The sequence below is a fragment of the Lolium perenne genome, chromosome 3 (genome assembly GCF_019359855.2).
Source record: "Lolium perenne isolate Kyuss_39 chromosome 3, Kyuss_2.0, whole genome shotgun sequence".
Lineage (NCBI taxonomy): Eukaryota > Viridiplantae > Streptophyta > Magnoliopsida > Poales > Poaceae > Lolium > Lolium perenne.
In genome coordinates this window covers 81,697,667-81,706,684 of record NC_067246.2, presented here as the reverse complement: position 1 = coordinate 81,706,684, position 9,018 = coordinate 81,697,667, and positions in this window count along the sequence as shown.

The window sequence follows — 9,018 nt, the reverse complement described above, 5'->3', positions numbered from 1 at the left end:
TTCAGGTTAATAAGATTTAAGATTCAGAACACCAGTGAAGCAGTCAGCAAAACGGGGCATCATGATCGCTGTCATATTTAGGAAAAGCCGCTATTGGGTTTTGTGATCAATATAGGTTCATCGCAAACTCGTAGCGCATTGATGAGCGCGGTTGGCTCTGTCCTGCATGCCCTGCCGTCTTGAGTCTTGACAATGGAGTTTGCATCTTCGATGCAAGACTACTAGTGAGTAAGCTAACAAAGTAGCGAAGTGGCGACGCAATGCTGTCGGTTCTGCACTTCTACGGAGTACGGCCGTCGAACTCGCCCAACTTTTTTTTTTTGAGAATCGAACTCGCCCAACTGCCCAAGCCGAGAGCATGACGCTCTAGATCCAGCCGGCCCATGTGAGGTGAGCAGGCCACGTGGATTGAAAAATACATGTTAAGAGAGCCCGTGCCAAGCGTTGGGCTGCATGGTTGATATAGATAGATCAGTTTTGACAACGGGCGGATCCAATAACTTCTTCTAAATGAAATATGCACCATGGAAATAGAAAAGAAAACATAGCCCAAGCTCGATTGGCACACATAATAAGCTATCTCAAGCCAACCAAAAAAGAAACACACAACCTGGCCAGAATTTTCCTCTACGATGGCCAAGATCATAGAGTTTGTTTTCTTAATCCACTTGAGGGCTTATGTTATGTATCCCACAATTTGTTGAAGTTTAATAAAGACTGTTAATCTCAAAGAAAAAAAACCCGCTCCATCTCTTTCTCTCTCTCCCTCTCTCACTCTCTCTACAAATTAGGCGTATGTTTGGTTATCTACAACTATTTTGCGTTTCCACCTAAACATGTACTGCGAAACCTATGGCGTATGTGCCAAGTTTAGAGCCCTACATCATGTTTGGTTGCCTACATTACATGGTCGTTCATATCTAACCATGTTGTTCATCATGTTTGGTTGGTTGTGGTCACTCTTCTCTCTAGTGTGATATTAGCAAACTACACCATAACATAAATATCAACCTAATTGCCGTCAGAATAGTAAGGAATTTAATCCATTCATAGTAGGGAAAAGCCTACCGGCCGCGTGCCATTTTTGGCAACCAGTCGCGGGCCATGGCCCGCCACTAGTACCTCCCAGTGGTAAGGTCCTACTAGTCGCGTGTGTACCGACACGCGACTAGTATGTTAGGTACTAGTCACGTGCGCACTCGACACACTGCCAATAAGTTACTAGTCGCGTGCTCTCGCTCGGTTCGCTACCAGTATTTTTTTGGATATTTTAAAAAAAGATGGAACCAGTGCCCAGCTGTCCATGTGTTTTTTCACAAAACACCCTAAAAACTAAAACAAAGAAATCGAGTCCATGTCGCCTCTTTGTGGCGTTGACGAGATCTGGTCGCCGACGCAGGATATCGAAGGTGGTCGCCATTGTCTGAGGTGTCGGAGGTGGTCGCCATCGTCTGAGAGTAGCAGGTCACCGACGGTGGCGGAGCAGGGTGTCTGTGGTGACCCAGCATACCACTGCATGGTATCCTATAGACAATCCGCCATAGACCTCTAATATGACTGTCATGTCCTTTATTCATAGGCAGATCGATCGATCTAGGCATCTGTCCTCCCCTTTACCTGGTAGACCTAGACCGTTCTGGACAAGCTACATGCCTTGCCCTGTATCCTATAGATAGTCCGACCCAGACCAACCCTTATTAATGGCCCGTTGATATGTGAAACGGAAAAGATAGAGCTGACTTCTCCATCCCACTTCAGATCTTATGGTTAACATTAGATTTACGGTGCAAGAATCACTTGACGATATTTGTTGTTAATCGTATATGAATGTATCTCCAGTTGCAATGGAAGCTCCACCTTCAACTCAAACCATGGTTCCATTGCCCACCACATAGTCATATTCATAATTGTAGAAGTAATCTTTTTAATTTTCAATGCAGGAGTGATAAGTGTAGTACTTTGCAAGTAATTTGATAAAAATAATTAAATGACATGAGCAAGTGATGAACTTGCCTTTCTTGAATTGTAATTGCTAATACAATATGAGCACCTTTTCATATTTTCTAGGGTTTTAGAGTTGTAACTAAGTGATACTTTAATTCGGGTTTCTTATGAGATAAGGGTTTCCTAAACAAGATGGTTTAATCATCCTCTAGCATTTGTAGGATTTAGTTGGCGAACGAACACCTAAAGTGAATTACTACATAGGTTGCTATTATGGTTGATCACAATGGTGTGATACTAAAGAAAGGAGATCAGGGTTGATGACATGCTATTACGAAGTTAGGGTTTACCATTTCTTGATCCTAGAAGGTTATACAATTTGAGTACATGAAATGACAATCTCATTTTCAATATGGATTTATATAACTCTAGTAGGTTATGAGCATGTATTTACTTGGCAGACATCTAAAAGTAGTTTCTAAGATGGTTACCCTTTATATTCTTCTAGGGTTTTAGGGTTTCACATCAAATTATGAAGTTATAGTTTTATTCATCATGGAATTAGGGTTTCACACATGATATAATTAAGGTTTCCTATTTTTTATGCACTTTTAAAGTGATAATTTGTTGAGCAAAGTTTACACAACTTTTAAAGTTAAAGTAAGAATGGGTTAAACATTGTTCTTATTTTTATTATTTAAAATGATAATTGGGATTGATACCATTTTGGTTTTAAATGTTAATCTTAATATTAACACGATAAATAAAATTACTTTTAGTGTTTTCTTTATTTCCTAAATGATTTTTATTATTTTAGACATTTTACTAATTATTGAATTTTCTTAGAATTTTGGATCAAAGAAAAAGGTTTAAATAATAGGATTTAAATAATTGATTTTTTATTTCTAAAAAAAATTGATATTTTATTTTTAGTGGATAGAGTTTATTTTTATGAACATTTTGGTATCTTATTTAAATTTTTCTGAGATGAATTTGTAAAGTCTGTACATTTTATGGAATTTGAAATTAAATATCAAATACTAAACGTACTGATCCGGACCTAGCCCTAGTCACTGAATAGTGGGACCTTGGTCCATGTCGATTGCCACGTAGATGAAGACCCAGTCTACTTTTCAACGGGACCCATGACCACGTCACTCACGCAGGCAGCTCAACGCTGGCGGCTAGTCAAGGACATCGCCGCTGATTTAGGGTCCCCGAAGACGTGCTACTGAGCTCAATCTAATCGGCATGAAACGATGAACTCCATGATGGTGGCGTTTTTATAAAATGGCCACCGAATTAGTGACGGCGACCACGTGTTGCGGCGGTGAACTCCGATGAGATCTCGAAACCGGGCTACAAATTGTCCTAGGTTGCAATAAAAGGCTCTGGTGAAGTATGAGCTCACCGTGAAGCTTTCAGGAGACTCACCGATGATGATTGACGATGGTAGCAACCTCTATTTCGCAGATTCCGGCGATCACCTGTGATATAAAATGGCTCGATTTGTCCTCCTCCGAGCTCCCCCTCTAGGCCTGACTCCACCAGGCTGGCTTACGCAATACAGCGCGTCGGTTGAGCTACTCTACGGACTCCAATTGTGGGCAAGGTGATGAGCTCCGGCGAGGTGGTTTGGTGGTTTCCGAGGGATTTATAGAAATAGAGAGGAAGTGAAAGGGTGGCGAAGAACTAGAGTTCTATGGTGGAGTTGTGGGTATTTTAATAGTTGCCGGTGAGGTCTCTAGCGTAGCTTCATTGTTGGCGATGGTCGGGATAGAACAGCAATGCCGGCACAGCGAATGAGCATGAATATATATATGTTTTCGGATAGAATCGGACATAGCGGAGCGTGTATACGTCTTTGGGATGGTCGCTGGTGTCCGGGGGAAGTCAAAATCGATGGTGATGACGGTGTCGTCACGGTGCTGGCCTCGCAGAGGAAGAATAAGATAGTTTTCTGCTCCATTTAATAATGAAACGTTATCGTGGGTTGGGCTGGTGCGGTGATGGAGTTGGGCTGCTGCGGCCTGCCCGGTAAGTCCCTCTCCCTTTCTTTATTTCTATTTTCCTTTTATGTTTTCTGTTTCAATTCATATTTGAATTCAATTTTGTTATGAATTATTTTGACTCGGTGTAGTTGTTTACAAATTTTAGTAGAGATGATCCTTAATTAATTTCCCTGTCTTGAAGTATTCTAGATTTGGCTATATTTTAAATATTATTGTGATATTTATTCAAAATTTCAAATAGGTATCTTAGTAGTAATTTTATTAATGTTTATTATTTTGAGGATTAAATTATTTTTCCTATACTTGTAAAAGTACCTAGTGATAGTAAGGGTTTTATTTTGTGTTACTATGCAAGAAATAATTTACAGCGTAAAATTTTATTAGTTGGTTTTTATTTGAGAAGATGTTCTTATGGGCATGGCTTTTTTATGTACCTTATTATTTCTAAGTACTTGAAGATTAGGTTAGGTTTATCTTTAAAATGTTGATATTGTTTTCTAAAACCTTGGTTTGAAATGATTAAGGTAGATCTTGTTCCTCCCATGAGACTTTTATTTGGTTGGGAACAATAGTTGGGTGCACCTACATAGGAATGGTTTGAAAGGTAGGTTGAGTTGATATCTTGATTCATGTTCGGGTTGATTAACTAATCCCTTCACTCATATTTTAGTTTACGGTATGATCTTAGGGTTTTACCGTTGATCACCCAAGTGATTGTTGGCGTGCGACAGGGATTGCAACGGTGCCAGAAAGTAGCTTCTTGTGACGGTAAAGCACACATCCGTTGGGAACCCCAAGAGTAAGGTGTGATGCGTACAGCAGCAAGTTTTCCCTCAGTAAGAAGCCAAGGTTTATCGAACCAGTAGGAGATGAAGGCCACGTGAAGGTTGTTGGTGAAGGAGTGTAGTGCGGCGCAACACCAGGGATTCCGGCGGTGGAACCTGCACAACACAATCAAAATATTTTGCCCCAACTTAACAGTGAGGTTGTCAATCTCACCGGCTTGCTGTAAACAAAGGATTAAACGTATGGTGTGGAGAATGATGTTTGCTTGCAAAGAACAACAGAGAACAATGATTGCAGTAGGTTGTATTTCAGATGTAAAAGAATGACCGGGGTCCACAGTTCACTAGTGATGTCTCTCCAATAAGATAAATAACATGTTGGGTGAATAAATTACAGTTGGGAAATTAACAAATAGAGAGGGCATAACAATGCACATACATATCATGATGACTACTATGAGATTTACTTAGGGCATTACGACAAAGAACATAGACCGCTATCCAGCATGCATCTATGCCTAAAAAGTCCACCTTCAGGTTAGCATCCGCACCCCTTCCAGTATTAAGTTGCAAACAACAGACAATTGCATTAAGTACTGTGCGTAATGTAAAAAATACAAATATCCTTAGACAAAGCATTGATGTTTTATCCCTATTTGCAACAGCACATCCACAACCTTAGGGGTTGTTGTCACTCCCCCAGATTCAATGGAGACATGAACCCACTATCGAGCATAAATACCCCCTCTTGGAGTTACAAGTATCAACTTGGCCAGAGCCTCTACTAGCAACGGAGAGCATGCAAGATCATAAACAACACATATATGATAGTTCGATAATCAACTTGACATAATATTCCATATTCATCGGATCCCAACAAACACAACATGTAGCATTACAAATAGATGATCTTGATCATGATAAGCAGCTCACAAGATCTAAACATGATAGCACAAGAGGAGAAGACAATCATCTAGCTATTGCTATGGACCCATAGTCCAAGGATGAACTACTCACGCATCAGTCCGGAGGCGGGCATGGTGATGTAGAGCCCTCCGGTGATGATTCCCCTCTCCGGCAGGGTGCCGGAGGCGATCTTCAGAATCCCCCAAGATGGGGTTGACGGCGGCGGCGTCTCAGTAACTTTTCTCGTATCGTGGCTCTCGGTACTAGGGTTTTCGCGACGGAAGGATTATATAGGCGAAGGGGCAGAGTCGGGGGACGCCCGAGGGGCCCACCCTATATGGCGGCGCGACCAGGGGTGGGGCCGCCCCCCTATGGTGTGGCCGCCTCGTGGCCCCTCTTCGTCTCCTCTTCGGTGTTCTGGAAGACTCCGTGGAAAATAAGACCGTGGACTTTTGTTTCGTCCAATTCCGAGAATATTTCCTGTGTAGGATTTCTGAAACCAAAAATAGCAGAAAACAGGAACTGGCGCTTCGGCATCTTGTTAATAGGTTAGAGCCGGAAAATGCATAAAAATGATATAAAGTGTATATAAAACATGTGAGTATTGTCATAACACTAGCATGAAACATAAGAAATTATAGATACGTTTGAGACATGAACATGGTTACCGCTCAACAAGCAACTTATAAGAACTAAGATACATAAGCGACATATTCTTTACTAAAATAGTTTTTTAGGCTACTTTGCCATGAGCTATGTATTGCAAAGACAAGGAATGAATTTTTTAAAGGTAGCACGCAAGCAATTTACTTTGGAATGGCAGAAAAAATACCACATAGTAGGTAGTTATGGTGGACACAAATGGCATAGGTTTTGGCTCAAGGTTTTGGATGCACGAGAAGCATTCCCTCTCAGTACAAGGCTTTGGGCTAGCAAGGTTGTTTGAAGCAAACACACGCATGAACCGGTACAACAAAACTTACATAAGAACATATTGCCAACATTATAAGACTCTACACTATCTTCCTTGTTGCTCAAACACTTTTACCAGAAAATATCTAGACTTTAGAGAGACCGATCATGCAAACCAAATTTCAAAAAGCTCTACGGTAGTTCTCCACTAATAGGTTTAAACCACATGATGCAAGAGCTTAAACATGATATACTTGAGAGCTCAAAACAATTGCCAAGTATCAAATTATTCAAGACAACATACCAATTACCACATGAATCATTTTCTGTTTCCAACCAAATAGCAATAAATGCAGCACCTTTCAACTTTCGCCATGAACATTAAAAGTAAAACTAAGAACACCAGTGTTCAATATGAAAAAGCGGAGCGTGTCTCTCTCCCACACAAGGAATGCTAGGATCCGAATTTATTAAAACACAAACAAAAATAAAAGCACACAGACGCTCCAAGTAAAGCACATAAGATGTGATGGAATAAAAATATAGTTTCACTAGAGGTGACCTGATAAGTGGTTGATGAAGAAGGGGATGCCTTGGGCATCCCCAAGCTTAGATGCTTGAGTCTTCTTGAAATATGCAGGGATGAACCACGGGGGCATCCCCAAGCTTAGACTTTTCACTCTTCTTGATCATACTATATCATCCTCCTCTCTTGATCCTTGAAAACTTCCTTCACACCAAACTCAAAACAATCTCATTAGAGGGTTAGTGCATAATCAAAAAATCACATGTTCAGCGAGGACACAATCATTCCCAACACTTCTGGACATTATCCAAGGCTACTGAAATTTAATGGAGCAAAGAAATCCACTCAAACACAGTAAGAGAGGGCATAACAATGCACATATATATCATGATGACTACTATGAGATTTACTTAGGGCATTACGACAAAGAACATAGACCGCTATCCAGCATGCATCTATGCCTAAAAAGTCCACCTTCGGGTTAGCATCCGCACCCCTTCCAGTATTAAGTTGCAAACAATAGACAATTGCATTAAGTACTATGCGTAATGTAAACAATACAAATATCCTTAGACAAAGCATTGATGTTTTATCCCTAGTGGCAACAACACATCCACAACCTTAGGGGTTGCTGTCACTCCCCCAGATTCAATGGAGACATGAACCTAATATTTATCGAGCATAAATACCCCCTCTTGGAGTTACAAGTATCAACTTGGCCAGAGCCTCTACTAGCAACGGAGAGCATGCAAGATCATAAACAACACATATATGATAGATCGATAATCAACTTGACATAGTATTCCATATTCATTGGATCCCAACAAACACAACATGTAGCATTACAAATAGATGATCTTGATCATGATAGGCAGCTCACAAGATCTAAACATGATAGCACAAGAGGAGAAGACAACCATCTAGCTACTGCTATGGACCCATAGTCCAAGGATGAACTACTCACGCATTAGTCCTGAGGCGGGCATGGTGATGTAGAGCCCTCCGGTGATGATTCCCCTCTCTGGCAGGGTGCCGGAGGCGATCTTCAGAACCCCCGAGATGGGGTTGACGGCGGCGGCGTCTCAGTAACTTTTCTCGTATCGTGGCTCTCGGTACTAGGGTTTTCGCGACGGAAGGATTATATAGGCGAAGGGGCAGAGTCGGGGGACGCCCGAGGGGCCCACCCCATATGGCGGCACGGCCAGGGGTGGGGCCGCACCCCCCTATGGTGTGGTCGCCTCGTGGCCCCTCTTTGTCTCCTCTTCGGTGTTCTGGAAGACTCCGTGGAAAATAAGACCGTGGGCTTTTGTTTCGTCCAATTCCGAGAATATTTCCTGTGTAGGATTTCTGAAACCAAAAACAATGAAAAACGAGGCGGCGCTTCGGCATCTTGTTAATAGGTTAGTGCCGGAAAATGCATAAAAATGATATAAAGTGTATATAAAACATGTGAGTATTGTCATATAACTAGCATGGAACATAAGAAATTATAGATACGTTTGAGACGTATCAGTGATACATAATTTAAAGTTTATATGTGGGCATATGGTTACTCTTTCTCACCATTGATGGGATGGTTGTTTTGAATATCCTAGGGTTGACGCAGGTGTTTGGTTAGACAAGGTTTTGGTGTAATGAATTTCCTTGATTACTATAGTTGTTGAGAATGGTTATGATTGCTTACTACCTATTTCTTTTGATGGATGATATCTGCTTATCATCTTAGGGTTTAGCATGTACTTCTATATCTCCAAATCTTAATCATGTACTCCACATGATGAACTTATTCTAAATAACTTATTACTTCAAGTTCTTAGGGTTTATGGTCATTACCAAGTTTTGATGATCATGGTATTGGCCTCCTAGCTAGGGCATCACTAGTGAGATATGGTTCTCATCTCCAAGATCAAGTGCTTGCTCTAGTAACTTGAGT